Below are 18563 nucleotides of genomic sequence, written 5' to 3'. Positions count from 1 at the left end.
GCTTTTGAAGGGATGGCTTTTGTGCACAGGGCCCAGCAACATCATTTTAAAGATCGTTGTATCTTGAAAAGAGACAGATACACGAAGATATTGAAAGACAAAGTGTTGGCTGAGTGTACTGCTTAGTCTTACAAAGGTCTCCTGTCTGAGGCTTCTCGTATTTTTCTAATAGTGCTGAAAAGTGTATTAGCCGAATATGCACATTGCTCATAGAGTTTTCTCAGTAAACATTTTTTTAAATATGATCTAGCACAACGTAAACCAACAATCCTGTCTGATTTTGAAACCAGTGAAGTACATACACTTAAATGTCATATCTCTCCATTTTTATATGTCATGAGGGGAAAACTGAAAAATGGCTACATCATAATGGCATGTGGATCAAGCTGAGACTTAATATTCAAAGCACCTGTAACAATGGGAAAAATATCAAAACTAACGAAAACGATCCTCACTCACTGGACTCTATTTTGCTCGGTGCCCTAGCCATGCTCTATCCAAAAATAGATTGCTTAGAGAGGTACCTCAATTATTTCAGGCCACTAGGTTACAATGCATTAAGACCACAGGGTATTAACTGGCATTTCAAAACAGGCTGAATCACTGGGCATATAGAGTCCATTTAATCAATAGTTATGTAAAGGTACAGGCTACCTGTCACTTTTTAATTCAATTCTCAGAAATGACTCCAATGCCTTAATAATATGTATTCCTATGTGTCATTAGCATAAGAGTCTGTAGTGTTTCTACGAGCACTATGAAGCTATTTTTTTAAGTCAGATTAGTTGGTAATATCTTTTCTCCAAAAATATTATGAGTAAACTATATTAGCTATTTATCCATCATTTTATTGGTATAAAAATTGATGTACAAGGATTTGGAAAGGCATTCTGAGTTGTAGTATCAAGTGAAGGAGATGGGAAAAGGTATTACTAACTTGGTGTTTAGGTATTTGGTAAACTTCAGAAATCTAATTCAACAAATGTTAATATAGTTTTTTATAGCAAAATTACAGAACACACTGCTCGTAAGTGCTTTCAAAAGAACAAAAAGATTCATAAACTTCCTATTTTTTACATAAAATGTGGAAAACATATACCTTAGAACTCAAGGAATATGGTGATTTGGAAATTTAAGACAAAAAATGTGTTTTAAGATGTGGCTTACACAGACTCAATGAAAAATCAGTTTCTCCCTGAAGTTTCTCTGTCTTCTTTACTCCTGTTTTTTGATATCCATATCACAGTGTTTTTCATGAGGGAAGATCAATAGCACATGCCTGTTTGTGACCTCAAAACCTAACACAGATTAACACAGGAGAAGTACACGTCCCGATTAATGTGTATTTTAAAGAATTCCATACAAGTGAAACAGTTAAAGTATTGCAAAGGAAGTTTTCTATGTAAATACCCAGCACAAATGGGTCAGTAATAGGTTAATTTTTAAAGAAATATAAAATCATTCCAGTTATATATACTTATTCCTATGAAGCTTTAACTCTTAGGAACACTACCCCAAAATGGGATGTATGCAAAAGCTGATGACAAAGTGTACCTTGAAATGAGTAAAGTTATCCATAATTATTTAAAAAAAAAAAAAAAAAAATGGAAAAAAAAAGAAAGAAACGGGGAAAACCAACCACAAGTTTTTAAGTTTTTTAATAAAGAAAATCAATGGTTACATGTTGATAGCACTATCCAGGATGTGAGTTAATTTTCTGGTCATCAGTGGTAAAACTATTAGGGTAACATAATTAAAAAGTATGAAGAGATCAGAATGTAATTTATTTATCTCACCAAGTTTCTGGATTGACAGTTCTGCTGTTACCGATCTAGGCAGTGAAAGTGGTTCTTTATCATCTCAGCTTTCTGTCAATCTCTAGATAAATCCGAATCCCTACTAAGGACCAAGGCCACGGCCTATCTTCTGAGGCTGCCAGCAAAGTTGCTATTAGGATTTTTCATTACTACACTCCCAAAGGGGTTTAAAAGTGGAAAAATGCAATCAGTGTCTTGTTGATCATTACTCTAAAGCAGCAAATCTTAACCCTGGCTCCACATTAGTCACCCAGGGAGTTTTGAAAAATACAGATGCTCAGGCGCACCCTGAGAATTGAATGGGGGTGAAGTCCCCATAAAGGTGTTGTTTAGAAGCTTCCCAGATGCTTTTAATGTGCAACCAGGGTTAAGAATGACTGTTCTAAAGGAAGAGAAAATTAACAGATTCCATCATTCATCCGCACTGGAAATGGAGGGTTTCAGCCACTCGTAGATGTTCCCCTTCTTTCCCAGAATAGAAGTGTGATGTGATAGAAATGGTATAACATTTGGAATCCAGAGGCCTGGCTCCAATCCTGTTTCTGCTGTTTCCTAGCAAGGTAACATTGGAAAGATGAGTCCTGTAAAACAGGAATCACAATAATGCCTCCTCCCTTACCTTCCAAGATTTAGGGCAGAATTAAACAGGACAAACAAGCTCCCCTGTAGGAAAAAGATAGTTGGTGGAAACCACAGTGCTGTTAGTCACCTCCCAGGCTGTTTTTGTGTAAGTTATCAGCAAACAGAATGACACTTCAACCATCAGCTGTTCAGGGAGGACAAACTGGGTGACCCATACCTCGCCAGGCTCGGTGGCTGATGGAGGAACCCCATGGCAGAAAACCTCACCTGAGGAACAGGGGACTCTTAACCAGGCAATGAGAACAACCCCAATAAAATCATTAGAGAACAAGACAAGGCCTAGCAAGGCAATGAAGTCTTTTGTAGAAAGAGCAAATGTGAGAGTCGCAATTGCAAAGCAAACTGGCTGTTTGCATGTTATTTTCATGCATGGAAACAGGAGAAGACTAGACAGTAGTTATGTTTGGAACAGTAAGAAAAGCTGATTCATTTAAAGAACAAAGAGATCTCTTCCTCTTCCTTCTCTTTAAAGGTTATCAACTTGAGTATTGATGCACCCAGTCAGGCTTCCAGAAGGAAAGAGATGGCTGCTTCCTTAGAGACTCGTTTCTAGGAACTTAGATCTCTGCCTTCAAACTTTTCTTATGGAGGAAAAAGGCAGAGCTGTTTTCTCTAAACCAAACTTTTGCCGTCTCCTGATCAATGCCTTGGTTGCAAGAGAGAAAGCTAAAGCAAAGCTGCTCCTGCCATTATAAGGTCTTTGACGTGCTCCTGCAGTAACCACCGAGGTCACAATCCAGTCTACTCATCCTGATGAATGGACTTTCTGGTGGGTCCAGGCTAAAGACTCCACATCGGGAAAGCACTTTTGATTTTCTTTGGAATGTGGAAGACACTAAATGGCATGCTTTCTTATTTCCTTCAATTCCAATGACATTTGTATAGCACTTTATAGTTTACAAAGTCCAGTATTAGCATGAATCTTCAAAAACTCATGCAATAAAGTAACCATTAGTATCCTACTAGATCAATGCAGAAATTGAAGCTCAAAGAGTTCACCTTTTTTTGCCCAGGATTACTCAGTTAGAAACTGAAAACAGGGTTTGCACCTGAGACTTCTAATTCCACATCTCATTGTCCTCCCATGATTTTACCCTGTCCTCAAGGGGCCACCATATGGTGACACCACCTGGTCTCTGTGCCTGCAGCGAGGTGAGATGTCTCTCTGTAGCCAAGGTTATTTAAACCTATTTCTCCTTCCTAATTCATCTCATAGACTGTTAGGTCAGATAACAGCTTAAATCACACACATGCACACACATGCACGCACAAACACACAAAACAACCACCTCACCTTCAGTGTGGTCTTTCTAATTCATATGGTGAATTCTTGTTTCCCCTTAGGTTGCTCACTATAATTAGTTCATTAAAGAGTGAATTATTTCTGTATTTGCTTCTGAAGCTATTAGTCACAACAGCTACATCGAATCCTTCTCAGCTACTTACAGAGCTTCTGAATGGAACTGTTTTCTAGAGTTTATAGTATCTCAGGAGGTACAGCAAGTATAACAATGTTTTTGTTCAAAATTTTGTATTTGGTAGGTACTGATATATGGATATATTGAAGAGATATATTGATGGAGATAAATATGTGTTAAAGGAGAAAACCAACTGTTGGTTTCAGATTTCATGGTAAAATCACAATTGTTTAGGGTTTTGTGCCAAAATTTAAATGTCTAGAAACTCAATATTGTCAATTGGCCTCAAGTCGATCAGGTTTCTGAGAAGTGACTCACTCGAGCTGGACGCACAAAATATTGATTGATAAAGCAGAATACCAATCTCACTCAACAAATGTTTATTGCATACCGACAATGCAGTAGGTTCCATGCTAGTTGTGAAGGATTTTGTAGCAGATGCTATTGGCCCCACCCTATGTCTTCACCCTTACATTTTTTGTGCACACTGGTTTTTCTGTCCTCTCACTTCCAAATACCAATACCTGCATTTCTGGCCACACAAAAGCAACCTTGCATCAGTGCCCGGTGGGAAGGGAAGATAATTCTAACATGTGTGTTAGACATCAGATCTTAGAGCTTCCCCAGTGTGAGTAAGCTCCAGTCACCCACCATGACTAGCCATTATGATAATGTACCTGGTTCTGGTTAATTCTCTTCTTTATCTTCCAGTGGTGCTTTCACCTCCCAAGTACTTATACTTGAATCATTGTCTTGAGATGTTTTTCTAGGGACAATAGAGACCAAGGCAGAGACCTTTGCTTCATGGACCTAGTGAGACAGAGAAAAGTACATGCGTGATTCAGATACTGGAGACAAGGTCTCCAGTGTGTTAGCAGAGGGCGCTATGGGGGAGTGTTGTGGAGCATATTGATCTTCCAAGAAAAATCAGTGTGACCGTCCCAAGATGAAGATGGCTGCACTTGTGAGGTAAGTTTTTTCAATGTAGATGTTTTCTACAGGACCTGTGGCATCCAACTTACATCTTATTCTCATACTCTGTCTAACCTCACTTTTCTCATCTATAAATTAGAAAAAGAGACATTGCCTCAAAGTAAAAGGATAAGTAAGTATTGAATTAGATCATGTTATATAAATTGCCTGGCACATAGTAAACATGTAGCAAATGTTTAATAACTTTGCTCTTCCCAAATGGACTGAAATCTCTAAATACCTGATAGTTCTAGAAGGATTCCTGGGGAGCATGATCCCATCATCCCAGTTTCCTCAGGGAAGGCCACTCCTGTAGATATTACTTTTATCCCCACTGATTGGAATTCTTACTACTTTCAGTTTCAGAATGACATTTCCTTAACTTTGTGCCTAAATTCTGGGGGATTTTGCCCCATAAATTCTTGTTTACATATAGCCTCAATTAGACATTAGCCTAATGGGAATAAAAACTACTCTTAAAAATTTTCCCCTTTCTCCCCTCAAAAACTGTCTTTTTGTAATCTATGAAAACATTTGTTTTTCTGAGTAAATATAAGTGACACAAAGATGAAAAGGAAATAACATTTTTCCTATCACTTGTTTAAAAATAGATTTATTATGACTGGGAGATCATTCTCATTCTTATCCCCTGCACTCCATAAATTATAATAAGTTATGGTTAAGTTTTCTGCTTTTCTCCAGCTTAGGTTTAAGGATTGCAGACATTAAGAGGAGACTTTGTCATCTGCGGGTATAACCCAAATAAGTCCATCTTTAATAGTCATAGAATTTTTATTTCTCCAGTTTGGTTTTCTGCCATAGAATTGAGAAAAGCCAAATGATTTTATTATTTAATGTTGTTGCCGTCATTTCTTTGACCTTTAAAATCATTAACCCATCATTTTAATTGACTTGGGCCTCTAAAGCTGATTTTTAAGAGTTATAAAACATTAGACATAAAGGAATATAGTTTTTACTGTAAAAAAAAATAAAATAAAATAAACCATCCCAGTCGTTTTTCTAAGATCACGGATCTTAATGTCCATATTTTGAAAAATATGGAGAAATGTCATAAAAATTTCATAGGACACTGGGTAAGGAAAACAAAGATGGAGAAAAGATTCTGCACTTGGTTAAACTTACCAAGTAGTATCACTTGTTCTGAAACCAGCCAATAATTAATCGATTACACACAGGATAAAATAGGGGCTACTAAGATGATATGACATTGGTTGAGAAGTTATTTACTGGGAGTGATAAACTAGAAGGCCAAAATGATCCCAAAGTTAATCCAGCATGCTCAGTGCTGACACTACAGGAAGCAGCAATGGCATGTGTAAATATTTACGTATACATAAAGGTGATTTTGACCCAGCTCCTGCTCTCAGGTTATTCATGGTAGGGAGGAATTTGGAGAAACAAAAGAGAACAATGGGCCATGATATGGAGGACTTTTGTACCTCTGTATGCTCTCTGAATATGTGGCACCTTAACTTCTCTGCCTGGCTTTCAGGACCCTCAACCTTATTTTCCATGGCTCCCAGGAGATTGTGGTCCAGAAAAGTCTACCTCCTAACTGCCTCAAAAACATCACATGCCTTTGTTCCTAGTTATTCCTTCATCAAAATGTCCTCCAGTGTCCCCCCTGTCCAAGTTCTGCCCCGCGTTCCAAAGCCGGTCGACCACACTAACCTCTCCCATCTCTGAACAGCCATGAACTGTCTTACAGAGTTTGCAAAGTGTATAGCATGTAATGTTTGTACTTTTTGTTTTCCAAACTACATACATTATGAACTCAGAGCAGATACCATAGCTTTTCTACTTTGTGTTCTCTACAGTGGGTGCCAGAGTACTGAGTATGTGGTGGATTGAAATATACCTGTAAACGACCTGAAGCAAGGAGGCTTACAGTGTCATCTAGGGAAGGAAGGAAGGAAAGAAGGAAGGGAGGGAAGGAAGGAGAGAAGGAGGGAGGGAGGGAAGGAAGGAAGGAAGGAGGAAGAGAATATCTGACATTAAAGTGTATTAATGAGAATATAATATGCCAGAATGTGGTTTCTTCCACTTGTCTATTAGGGAATTTAACTCTAACCAGCTAAAGTATAAGAAAATTGATTGGTTCACCCAAATGGCAACACAGAAGTAAGCATGGGGTTTCATTGTTCTCTTAGCCTAGTAGCTCTGGATACATTTTTTTCTGTAATCCTCTCAGTTCACCCCACCTCCATAAACCAGCCTTTTCCTCAGGTTGGGAGTGAGCTAGCTAAGTTCTGGACTTCATATCTATGATATACCTACCTCCATGACTGTAAAGTATCATTCATGGGAACACCAAGGGCGCGCGTCATCTATTTCTCTAAGGAGCAGGGAAGAACTTTCCCAGCTGCTCCTAGAAAGCTTCATCTCATGCTCTTGGACCCTGACCAACCAGCAGCCATTGGGATGAGATTACTGTTAGGTCAATGGCACAACCCCTAGGGCAGGCTTAGGGGTAGAGGAAACAGTCTGGCATCACTGGAGGCACATGGGTTGTGTAGGGGGAGAGCGAGTGCCTGAAGAGAGGAAAAGATACTCTGTGGGCAATCAACAGCATTCACTAACATATCAAATCTGTGTAAGGATTGGTGTTCCAAAAAATGAAGAATCTTTTCCAAACCAGTAGGAGTGACAGTCATTCCCAAGGTGACTTGGACATCTGAAAAACAGACGTGCATTAGCACAAAACATAGACAAAGAGTAAAACAAGCTCAATCAAATACTCTAGTTTCGAAAGAATCAAGACTGTATAATCTAGACAAGAGAAAGTTAAAAACAAATGCAATAAATGTCTTTATTGTTCAACAGGTCCTTATGAGAATGCTGCGTAATGGTTTTCTGTTTTCCCAGAGAACCCGAATAAGACTTAAACAAGATCAAAAGAGAGTGCAGTTGGTATAAGAATAAACTTCCTCCCCAAAGAGGTGATAACTCCAGGAGAAGCTCTCAGAGATTATTAGCTGGTGTCAGTCTCTCTCCCTTGCCCCTCATGCCTCAAGACAATTGCTACCTAGGCCTCTCCATTCTAGCTGCTAAATCCCTTTCCTTTCCATCTGCATGTCCTCTTCATGACTATAGCCACTGCTAACTCAGGTATCCACTTATTGCTCACCTGAGCTGTTATGGTGGCTTCCTGGCTACACTCTGCCTCCATTCTTTCCACGTTACCATAAAAATGCTGAGTTACACATGCAACCAAGTTTCCTTCAGTGGCTGAGCCTTACTGGCAACTGACAGGTAGGGTCAGGTTTCGGGGGTGTTCTGGGCCTTTTGCTGAGCTGCCCCATGCCTGGGACAAGTGCCAGTCAGCCTTGGTTCTCAGCATGGCATCTCCCACGTGCCTCCAGGTCCAGCACACTAAGGATAGCTTTGTAGCTTCTAATAGGAAGCCCTGGGTCAATCACAATCCTATTGAAAATGAGCAAAGGACCTGAATAGACATTTCTCCAAAGAGGACACACAGATGGCCAATAGACATATAAAAAAATGATCAATGTCACTAATCATCAGATAATGAAAATTAAAACCACAATGAGATATTTCCTCATACCTGTCAGAATGGCCATCATCAATAAATCAAAAACAAGTGTTGGCAAGTATGAGCAGAAAAGGGAACCCTCATGCACTGTTGGTGGGATTACAAACTGGCACAGCCACTATGGAAAACAGTATATAGGTTCCTCCAAAATTTTTTAAAAAGGGGTCAAATATGTGGTGATAGAAGGAGAAGTGACTCTGGGTGGTAAACAGACAATGCAATATACAGATGATGTGTTATAGAAATGTACACTTGAAACCTGTATAATATTACTAACCAATATCACCCAAAATTTAATAAAAGTGTTTTTTGAAAAGCATAAAATTACCTTATGACCCAGTAATTCCACCTCTGGGTATTTATCAGAAGAAATCCAAAACATTAATTTGAAAATATATACACACCCCTCTGTTCATTGCAGCACAATTTACAATAGCCAAGATATGGAATCAGCCTAAGTGTCCATCAATAGACAACTGGATAACGATGATGTGGTACTTGGATACAATGGAATATTACTCAGCCGTTAAAATAATGACATCTTACCATTTGTGACAACATGGATGGACCTAGAGGGTATTATGCTAAGTGAAATAAGTCAGTCAGGGAAAGACAGATATCGTATGATCTCATTTGTGTGTGGAATCTAAAAACAAAATCAACAACAACAACAAAAGAAAGAGACTCGCAGATACAGAAAACAAACTGACAATTACCAGATGGGAGTAGGGTTGGGGAGCTGGATGAAAAGGGGAAGGGATTAAAAAGTACAAATTGGTATTTACAAAATAATCATGGGAATGTAAAATACAGCATAGGGAAGATAGTCAATAACATTGTAATAACTGTGTATAGTGCCAAGTAGGTACTATAATTAGGGGAATAACTTCATAAATTATATAAATGTCTAAATCACTATGCTATATGCTAATATAAAATACATTGAATATCAGCTATAATTGATAAAACTTTAAGAAGTTGAAAAACAAATGCTGAGTTATCTTACTAAAAGAGAAAAAAAATCTGATCGTGTTACTCCCAGGATTAAAACCTGTGATCAATTCCTGGCTATCTTCAGGATAAAATTCAAGTTCATTTATAAGCTTGCCAGGTCCTTCAAATATGGTCTCAATTTTTCTAGCTCCTTCATTTTTTTTTTTTTTTTTTTTGCATTGAAGCATGACACATTCACACATTTAACAGGAAGGGAAAATCTCTGCTTTCACACTTCCCTGCATTTTATTGCACTCTTCTTTCTGTTTTTCTATGCTTATCTACTGCTTTCGGAAACTTTTCATACTTTCCCTGACACAATTAGTGACATTCTTAACAATTTGCATTGACCCGTGTATGAAATTAGATTGGAATTACTTGGTTATATGTCTGTCTTCTCTGTAGGCCATTTGCTTCTCAAGGGCAAGGCGGGGTCATCCTCTCGTCTTTATCTACCTGACTCCTAACACGGCACCTGGCACCTGGTTGAGAACTTATGAAATCTTAGTTTAAAAATGTAACTAATTAATTAGGGCAGCTCCAACTTGGAGAATGTTAAAGTACAGGATTTTAGACATGCATTTTAGATTCATGTATGCAGGAGGATGAAAACTAAACTTATAAGGAAAAAAACAAATTTGCTAAAACAAATGAAGGCAGGATGGAAAGGGATTTTTATTGCTCATAGCCTTTGCCCCTATTGCCTCACTCATTGATTCACAAATTCTTACTGAATCAACCTTTTATTCTCCAACTCAGACATATGGCTATTTCAATAACATAGTCCAGTGTCATGTTTGTTTTAGGCTAAAGAGAGATGCCCAACTTGTTCGACTAAATATGTAAAGAAGAGTTGTGCTGTTATTTCAAATGCATTATTTTCCTGTCCTGTCAGTCACAAACCATTTTAAATATGAGCCTAATCACCAGTATTCCAGGGGGCTTGCCACGTAAGGCAGTTGGGATGCAGGCAGGCTCAGAATCACAGCAAGCGTGTATCTGGACTCATAGGCGCCAACTGGCATGCAAGCAGCCTCCAGCTGGCATGCACCTGCATGTGGGATCCCACCTCCCCAGAACAAACTCAAGTTCCTGGCCTCAGCCTTGGCATGGGATAGGGGTGGGAGCGCGAGTTGGCCTCTTAGCCATCCTGTAAATGATCCTGTCAGGCATGCCGCTCTGAGGTGGACTAAAGAGTTAGGCAGGTGGTTATCCTTTTCTCAGACAACAAGGGCTACACACCATCCCTCAGCTAGCCTACTGGGGACAGATTTTGGGGGTTGGTCTAGAAGTAGAATTTTTTTGCATAAAAGCTCTGAATTAAAGGATTTCTTAGGTCTTACTATTAATTTTCAAGTGCCTTTTTCAATTCTGTGAAGTTCCAATAAACTAGAAATTTGGTACTTACCTACATTGAAGTCAGCATAGAAAGTTGTTTAACACTAAAGAAAAAAAGAAGTATTCTTTTTTTGGACCAAGCATTCTGCTTCAGGAAGAAGGGACACGAAGTTATGGAGGAGAAAGGGTCACCCACCTACTCAGTAAGATCAGTTGCAAAAACACTGGTGATCAGTGGGGTAGCTTGTCACAGCCAGGTCACCCTCAGATTCTAAAATGTGTCAACCATTAGGTCATCTGTATACATTAATTAATTTTAAACTCAAGAAACTGAACTAGATTTTCCAATTTAGTCCATTGGAGAAGAGTATACTTGTATATGTACTCTGAGTATTTACTCCCATATGGCTTAATTATAACTAAATTTCTCTAACTACAGTCATGCTCTGCTTATATTCACCAATCATGCATATACCCTACTGATATTTCTAATCAGGGTACTAATTTCTCATTTTTAACAGAATACCAAAGTTTCATTTTCCATGTATTATACTGTCCTTTCATGAATACATATTTACACTTGTTAGTGAATTAATTTCACACATTTAGACTTCAACAGTCATTAGTGTCATAATGATTGCAGTAATTATATGAATAATGAGGCTCAAGTGATCAAAGAAAGACGTCTTTTTGTAAGTGATGGGCAAAGTTGGTGACCAATGTAATCAGTTCCAGGTTGCTTAGTATGAGTTTAAAAATGTTTTCCTGTGATTCAATAAAGTATGTAGTATAGTCTGCTACAATTTGACAGATCTAATGACCTAATACTCCAGTTATTTAATGAAGAATGTGGTGAGGCTTGCATGATTACTAAACCTTGTTGTTTTCTAGTTATCAGTAGTAAGACCATTAAAGTACATAATTAAAATAATTAAAAGGATGTGCATGCAATTGATATAAATACTACAAGCTATCTTATTCAGTAGCCAGTAATTACACTTGTTTAATTGTCTGATTAAGAATTCAAAACAATGGAGATATATATATATATACACACACACACACACACACACACACATATATATATTTTTTTCTTTCCATCTAGAAAAGGTTCTTTGTGGTGTTATATTTTCAGCAATCTATTCTAGATGATCCCACATCTTTGGTCTTTCTGACTTTTGCAACTGCATTTGACTCTCTCCTCTTTTATACCACTTTTGAGAGTAGGGAGGATGGGAGATGGCAATCATGGAAAAAACAGCCAGTTGAGTCCCATGAGTATTATATGGATTGTGGATTTCATGAGGACAACACTGATTCTTGTTCATCTTTCTCTTCCCAGAATCTTTTCCTATACCATTGCAGTCATGGTTATTATACTCTGTGTTCATGTACATGTGACCTACTTTCCCTTTAAAAATTCTTTGAGTAATACTAATTCTATTTCTAGTCGTAATACTTATTTTTATTGGATGACTTGACGTATGTGTCTATATTTAAAATGAAAAAAAATAGCCATTTATAATTTTTTTATGCACATACACACTTTCATTCCTGCTTCCAGTTCAAGTCCTGGTATAATGCATCACTGGCATTTCATTTTTTAAAATAATATATGACATACATACATTTATGTCTTTCATCAATCTGGAATTGGATTATGTGTGCTGTGTATGAAGGATCAGTCCAATATCTTTTTCCATATGACTAACTTATCATACATAGTATCATTTATTGAAAACTCCATCCTTTCCTCCTTGGTTTCCAACAGCACCTTGACATTTATCAGCTTGTCATCTATCCGTGACTTTGTTTCCTGGATATTACTGTGTTTCATTAGTCAGCATATGCCAATATCACAATGCCTTAATAACTCTAACCTCATGGTGTCTTGTGCAACCAGTGTCTACATCCTTAATTTTGCAAGGATTTTGTCTATTCTTGGAATTTTGTACTACCGTACACATTTTTTTTTCCTAAAAAATAGTTGAACATACTTTTTTTTGTCCATCTCCCAGTCCCTCCTCTTTGGCAGCCATCAATTTGATCTCTATATCTGTGAGTCTATTTGTTTCATTTTGTTTATTTGTTTGTTTTAGTTTTCTTTTTGGTTTTTTAGATTTACATATAAGTGAAATTGTATGGTATTTATGTTTCTCTGATTTATTTCACTTGGCATAATGCTCTATAGGTCCATCCATGTTGTTGCAAATGGGAGGATTTCATTCTTTTTTATGGCTGAGTAATATTCCATTGTGTATATATACCACATCTTCTTTATGCACTCATCTATTAGTGGATATCGAGGTTACTTTCATGTCTTGGCTATTGTAAATAATGCTGCATTGAACACAGGGTGCATGTATGTTTTCCACATTAATGTTTTTGTCTTCTTCAGATAAATATCCAGACGTGGAATTTATCTGAGTTGTTTGGCAGCTTTTTTTTTTTTAATTTTTGGAGGAATCTCCAGGTACTGTTTTCCACAGTGGTTACACCAACTTACAGTCCAACCAGCAGTGTGCAAGGGTTCCCGTTTCTCCACATCCTCCTTGTTATTTGATGATTTTTTTTTAAGATAGCTATATACATTTTAGAATTGGTTCATCAAGTTAGAAAATAAAAAATATTCCTTGGTTAGTTCATTCATTTATTCTTTTCTTTAGATTCCACATATAAGTGAGACCATATAGTATTTGTCTTTCTCTGTCTGACATATTTCACTTAACATAATGTTCTCTAGGTCCATCCATGTTATTGCAAATGGTAAGATTTCTTTCTTCTTTATGGCTGCATAATACTCAATTGTATAAATGTATCACAGCTGTGTGCAATGTCAGAGGGACAGTAGATGGGGGAAGGGGTTGTCACTGTGTGAGGGATATAAATGATGAATGTCTAACTATTACATTGTTTTCTGCACCTGAAACTAATAAAAAAATGTTATAAAGACATATATATTCCTTGGGAGAGGGGAGTTTAAACTAAATCTATAGTTCAATCTGAAGAAAAATTGACATCTTTAAGACACTCATTTTTACTAAAACATGAATGTGGTCTATCTGTACATTCATTTAGGACATTTTCAATATCTTTCAGTAAAGTTTTATAATTTTTCCATAACAGTCTTGTGCATATTTTTGTACTTATTCTTAATAACTTAGATTTTTGGTGCTGTTATGAATGGCATACTTTAAATTTATGTTCTGTTTACTGGAGTATAAAAATGCAAATGAGTGTATATAATAATTCACTTTCTGGCAACCTTATGGACTCTAACGGTCTGTCTTTATATTTGAAGATATATAGACTTGCAATTATGAATTATCACGATAGACTTCCAACCCTACTCCTGCTTAATTCCAGGTTATGATATACACAATTATTCTTGCAGGCTCCTGGGCAGGGTGTTATTTTTCATTTCTCCATCTACAAAGGGTCTAGACATTTTGGTTCAGATTCACAAAAGGGGGAAGTTTTCTGTTTAGAATCTGCACTTGAGATGGGCCTTAGGCTTTGAGCCCCTCTGCTCCCAGAGTCTGTGAGAGCACAAATATCAAGATCTCAATTTAGGCATAAGGTCCCCAAGGCAAAAGCATGCTCTAAATCTTTGCTTACTTTTCTGGTTATCTTCACTTAATTCCTAGCCTGAGTATTTTCTGGAATTACTATAATTGAAAAATAGGTTTGCTTCTCTGTTTGTATTGTTACTTAATTTTTTTAAATTGATGTTTTAGACAATGTCAACAATTTGTAGTTTAATTGACGTTTTAGTTCAATTGGTTTCTACTCTAAATTTGGACAGCCTCTAAAACTTTAGCACTGAAATAGATTTTTCTTATGGTATGTAGATATGTTTATCTAAGGGTTGAAGTCTGTGTATTTTCAGTTGAGTATCTTGGTTTCTATAATTATTACCGTATACTATTTGACACTTTGTCATTTATAAAGAGGCTCTTCTAGGTCCCATTAATGATCAAGAATATTGTATATCTTAAAAACAAGTTAAAATTCAGAGGACAGCAATTTGCAAAACCTTTTATTTAACTTTATAAATATTCGAATTTTGAAATCACATTTCTCAAAGTGTGTCCAAGGGTTGGGTGTAATCAGAGGATCATGGGGAAGTAATTTAAAATGCATATTTCTAGGCCTCTCCTCATACCTGCTAGATCAGAAATCCTTTAGTGATGCCTGTAATCTCCACTTTTAAATAAATAGTGCTCTTTTCCCCCATACATCAAAAGTTTGATAATCACATGATAAAGTTTAAGAAATAGAGATTTGGTTTCTTGTATTTATTTTTCTAGCCCTTACATTCTGTATAGTATTTTTCTAGTGTTTCCATTATTTTCTTATTTTGGGGTCTTCAAACATTCATAATACTTCAAGAATTAATTCTTAATTCTCAAATAATTCATTTGAAGTAGAATTATTAAGTATCATTTAAAGTAATAGCGTTTTAGTTCATTCACATTTTCTTTTTATAATAAGCTTTGTGATCAGTATGACTTAAGCACATAACTAACCCATTCCCCACAAATACGAGTTTTACAACAGTCTTTTAAAGCTCTGTATTTGCACCACATCATAAATATTTCTCTGCAGCTCCCTTTTGGCTCATCCACTTACTATTTAATGTTCAGTAGTAGCAAATTATATGCATGAAGCAGGTGTTATCTGACTGAGCATTCCATAGCTGGGTCAATTAGCTTAAGATGTTAAGAGGTCACCTGAGCATAATCACCATTGTTTTATGGTAGACCAAGTCCACATACCACTAAGGTGAGGTGCATAGCCCAGTAATAAGTATGCTTCAAATTCCCTTTTTTGAGGAAATGGTAACGTTGAAATTGTTTGTGTTGATGTTATCGATCACTGATGTATCATGGGTAATCTGATGGCATAGCATTTGCATCTTTCCTGATTCCTAAGTGAGTCTATAAGATCATAATTCAAAAGGCAGCTCGTAAATGAACCATTGAGGATAGAAATGACTGAAGGACAAAACTCTATTTTTACTTACTCTACATCTCCAGAGTGTTCGGTTATAAACAGATTCCATCTTCTCGAAGTTCCTTTGACTAAAATCTTCTCTTCACTTTTAGGGACTATATTAGGTGAACTCGTTATTATATTCCCTGTTGTATTAGCTAAGCCTTTCCTTCAGTAATGCAGTTTATTTTTATCTTGAAATTAGTAGCAGCTTTATGACTTTTGACAACTTCATATCACCTTCAAACTCTCATCCTTATACTCACCTTTAGATACAAAATGTTCAAATTCAAACTATATTCTCTTTTGAAATACCAATTAAATTTAGAGGTGATATTAAGGTAAAAATGAAAGTAGAAAACACTAGAGTCTTACTTAATAATGTTATCATCAATCTCCATGTCTGGGGACCAACTTACAGTTGAAACATAGTCCTACGAGCTCCTTCTAATATGTTCAATAACTCATTTCCCTTGAATGGGGTTCAAGTTAGCCCCTGTCGTATACTAACTTCTGTGAGATATTGAATCTTGTCAAGGGTGAGGATCCAAGATACTAAGAAGCTGAATCTTATCTTTTAGGCCTATTTTTAGCCTTCATCACATTAGGTGCTGTCTGCAGAATGAAGGAGATGATCCTTTTTTCTTTTAATTACAGCACATAGAACTTGAATACCAGATGGAAATATGTCATAGAAGAAAAACCTAGATCAAATGACCATTGTTCCCAGTGATTTCATATAAGTTCTTCAGATTAATTTTATTTTTTCTTAACTCATTAAACTTGGTGTAAAGAATACAGGTTATCTAAATGGTATTGGTTTCAGGTACAGATGGAAAAATCATGACAGACTCCCAAGATGCTCTTTGGGGTAAGTGGAATCTCCTCAGGAACCACTCCCCAGATTAATCCAGTCTGTCTATAAAAACATGTTAAATTGTCCTCCCTGAGCCTCCTGCTAACAGTTGTATTCTTACATTATGTATGAGTCTTTGCTTGTTGCATGAACAAACTGCACAGTGTTCCATTAGTGATTTTCAATTTCATGCTAAGCTTTGCAATTTATTAGTGTTATTTAGGTTAATGTGCTATTATTTTGCATATTTTATATCATTTGTTACTCATTTAATGTGATATTTAAGTATTAGGGATTAATAAGTCTTCTACATTGTTTATAAATTTGTATGATTAAAGAGTAAATCTATTAAATATATTACTGCATTGAATTTATTTTGGGAGTTATTTTCTAAGAAACTTATCCTATCCTTTTAAAAACTTGGGACTATTTTTTTGGTAAGCAGAATTTTAAAATATTTTAACATGAGTATTTGAATGGCTGTATTGAAGCTATATAGGAATAAAATATATAGTTTGAATTATGAAATGCTAGTAAGGAGAGATAATTTGGTACAAATTTTGCCATCAACCAGGAAATCTGCAGAACACGTATACTTAATTTTTTACATTTAGTCGTCACTGTAGTGCTTATTTTAAATGTTGGAGTGTAAAATCTGCTCGATAAATCTCTATTTTTTTTAGACTAAAATGATAGTGGTTGGAGAGGAAATATGCATCATATATCATATATCTGTTTTATGTGTGTGTGTGTGTGTGTGTGTGTGTGTGTGTGTGTGTGTGTGTATGTTTCAACGTAAAATTAAATATTTGAGCATCCTCCCTGTCTAGCACACTTACTTTGCCATTCTTCTCTAAAGTGTATGAGTGGGTACATAGATTAAGTTATAGAATCTATACCTACTTTGGTCTTGTGACCAAATGATTGGCAAGGCCTGCCTTGATTCATACATTTATTAGTGGGCTGTCCTTAAAAACAGGACTTGTGTCAGCAAGAAATTTGAGTTGGTCCCACACCAATGATAAAATATTCCCTGAGTTTACTACAGAGATATATGAATCATTACTACAGGTTTCACCCCATATTCTTAATCCCTATTCAAACTGGAAAGTGTCAAATCTGCTTTCCTCAGGGGAGGATTATTTAGTAACTCAAGTTTCTTGATATGTCCTACTGGCGTATTATACCTTTCTTCATTTTCTTATAAACTTTCAGTGTCTGGTTATTCCTATTTATATAAAATTTTCTGTCATTTCTGAGAAATCCTAATGAACTAGCTCACATGCATGCTCTCTTTCTCCACTAAGCTGTTCATGTCTTGATATTTGAAGTCTTTTTCCTACATTTGTTGCTATATTTCAAATTTTCTTTCCTGCTGTTCTTACTGTGTCCCTGACTATATGTTTTATGTAAATAATTTTAAAATGTTAGAACTATTTATTGTCCAAAATCCTGAGTCACTTGGAGATTGCCTATAAATAATTTTTAAAAAAGCATAATCCAAATATTTTGAAACTTTAAAATTTTATCTTACTTTTTTTATCCCTAAAATCTAGCTTTGGGAAATTATAAAATATTGCTAAGGATTTGAACTTCTCTGTGGGAGTGCTGCAGAGAAAACTTCTAGATTGTTTAATAGGCTGCTTTATGTTTTTGTAAGACTGACTCCAGGCAGAATATTATAAAATACATTTAATTTTCCCATTGACTCAACTTAAAGATTTAGTAGAAATTTCCTTTGAATTATTTTAGTCCCATATTTTGAAAATTATTAATGGCAGGACCATTTTGACTCAGCTTGCATTTGATCAATTTGTTTTTTTCTCTCCATGATAGAGTATTGGTTCTTATTCTTTAGCGTTCATTAATTCATTCTCTGAACAAATATTTATTGTCTGACCACTGTGTATTAGAGTCGGGACTAGATACTGGGCCATGAGAAGGAGAAATCCCACACA

The sequence above is a fragment of the Rhinolophus ferrumequinum genome, chromosome 4 (genome assembly GCF_004115265.2).
Source record: "Rhinolophus ferrumequinum isolate MPI-CBG mRhiFer1 chromosome 4, mRhiFer1_v1.p, whole genome shotgun sequence".
NCBI classification, from domain to species: Eukaryota; Metazoa; Chordata; class Mammalia; order Chiroptera; family Rhinolophidae; genus Rhinolophus; species Rhinolophus ferrumequinum.
The sequence above is the reverse complement of the archived record's forward strand: the minus strand, read 5'-3'. Positions refer to the sequence as shown.